Source organism: Macrobrachium nipponense, chromosome 38 (assembly GCF_015104395.2).
Source record: "Macrobrachium nipponense isolate FS-2020 chromosome 38, ASM1510439v2, whole genome shotgun sequence".
Lineage (NCBI taxonomy): Eukaryota > Metazoa > Arthropoda > Malacostraca > Decapoda > Palaemonidae > Macrobrachium > Macrobrachium nipponense.
In genome coordinates, this window is record NC_061098.1 from 38623211 (window position 1) to 38625710 (window position 2500).

Here is a 2500-nt window from a genome sequence, read left to right on the forward strand (position 1 = left end):
GTAAGGCTAGTAATCTCACTCCTTATCCATTGCATTCTCAAAAACAGAGTTGTAATGTTGTGGAGATGATTACCTAACTGCGTTTTCTTTAAAACATCGGGTTTCAAGTAAGGGAGGACTGATCAGCATGACCAATATACAGAATGGCAATATGTAAAGCCTCATGCAGCCAAACAGGTGATCTCATTCTCATTCCATTCTTTCATCTTAGAATCTCCATTTATTTCCTGATTGACTGGCTTTGTCCTGTCCCACAGAAGCTAACTGTCGACTTGCATTGCAGGTGCAACATCTGCAATGTTCAGCATCAACAACCACAAACTCCGCCGATGAAGTAGTACCAACACAAGAACACTTCGGAGCAGTTTTCTCAACCTGAAACCTCCCAGACCAAGTTCATGTCATGACAGTGAAACAGCCTTTATGGCGCAGTCATCCCCAGTTGATTCAGCTGTCAGGAACAGAGCATGACGTCACTTGTGGGCAAACTTGAACATGTCTGATTTGTGTAGTATGCCCTGATCCATAAACAATTATCCAACTGCGACAGTTTTTTTTTATTCGAAAAAAACATTTTGTAAATGAAAGGTATATGCCTCTATGAAAATCTGTACCATTTGAAAAAATTTACTAGATTTTTTTATTTTTCATTTTCTTTTATTTTTAGAAATTTTTACTCAGATTGTTGATATATGATTTATGATTAGCAAATAACTGTTACTAAATACCACTGGTTTGGTAAGAAGGGCTCGAAAGGACTGCTTTCCTTATGGTGATCAAATTTGTGATGAGAAGCTGTTTCTTGGCTGTTGTCCTTCATAATTTGCTGATTGAAAATGACATTATATTGCCTGAATTGAAGATCTTGTTTATTAACTTTATTTACTTAAAGACTTATAGAAGTTTGAAGGTACACTGAAGACTCCAGAAGGGCATCATCCCTGTTTATCTGATCTTTAAATCACTGGATCCTTCTTTTGAAAGTTTGTCTACGAAACGAAACTAGAGAAATAGCCATTACTTTATCAGTAAACTAATTAAAGAACCCGGATAGGGCATGAATCTTTTCACGCAAATGCCCATGGCAGGAAATCCTGCCACACTAAAATTTTTAGTTTTTGTCTATTTTTAAAATAATGTTGAAGTGTTCACCATTAATATAATTCAAGAGGATCCTTAGAGCACTGCACTCAGCCATATTTATTGTAAAAGACATATAGTAAGAAGACTCGAATTTTTTTTACAATGTGGTGATTTACGGATTCTAGCCTCTTCACTCACTAAAGTTTAAAATGATACTAGTCTTATACTTGGAGACATACGAGAATATGGCTCAGTCAGCAACAAGATTAGACAAATTTTTTAATATCCTCTTAGCTAGTGATACTTTGAACTTCCAAGTATATTTTTTTTTTTTTTTTTGTATAAAACCTTTTTCTATTTGTTGGCAGGAATTCCTGCCCCTGGTCATTAATGTGTTAATTAATAAAGTGTAACAATTTATATATTCATTTAGTCTCTAAAAAATAATTGATCCATAATATGTGGCTGTAAAACTCACCTGATAGCTCCTCTAACTTGTCGTCTGCTCAAACACATCAGGTACAACACTGGACCTCCTTCCTGTCACTAGCCTCAAGTAGTAGTGATAGCAGCAGGTGTTCGGGTTCTGAAACAGCTCGCTCCTCCTTTTCCTCCTCCTCTCCTCCCCCACACCTTCTTGTTTGTGTTTGTTTATTTTCTCTTTGCCTGTGACCAATTCCTTCCAATTCTCCTCAATTTAACAACTGAATGAGTGTGTAAGTCCAGTGCTTGGTAATGTTTACGTAATTTTTCCAGATATGCCTCATAAAGCTTTGCTTTGATAACAAACCTCCTCCTACCTTTTCAGAGCCTTTATACTTGTTGTTCTTTGTTAAATGTGTAGAAAGGTCATACATGGACTTTATTTGATTAGACTCAGCTATGAAAGAACTTGATCGTCTCTCTCTCTCTCCTCCCTAGTTGTAGTGGAGGAAGACAGTGTATATGTCTCTACACATAATCATCCAAGTTCAATTAGCCATGAAAGTCTTTCCTTATTTCACAACCTCAAGTTTTTATTTCTTCTCTTGCCATAGATATATTGATTTCCCTTCCCCGTAATAAATTGAAAAAGTGTCTCTTTTGACATTTCAAAGTTTCATAAAGACTTTCTTTCCATCATTCAGTTGAATTCTTCCGAAACAAAAAGTTTTTAATATTTTGAGATTCAAAACATATTTCCATCTCCAAATTATTTCATTGCCTCTCATTTCAAAATATGCTTTTAGAAGGTCAACAGTCAAACTCCCTCACTCACCTACTGACTCACTGACTGCCAACGCATTTTCATCATGAAATAATTTTGGTAATGTACTTGTTATCTTAACAAAGTTGATCAGACTTTCTGCAAGTTTAGAACTTCAAGTTAGGTGAGTCTTGTCACTGACTGACTTTGCCCTTTTTGTTTATAGCAGTT

The 2500-nt window shown here is 35.8% G+C and overlaps 1 protein-coding gene across 1 annotated transcript in view; it reads left to right on the forward strand.

Annotated features, from left to right (window-relative positions):
* The window catches only part of LOC135209446 (uncharacterized), a 52810-nt gene that overhangs the window by 1431 nt on the left and 48879 nt on the right, over window positions 1-2500 (forward strand). The window lies entirely within an intron of this gene.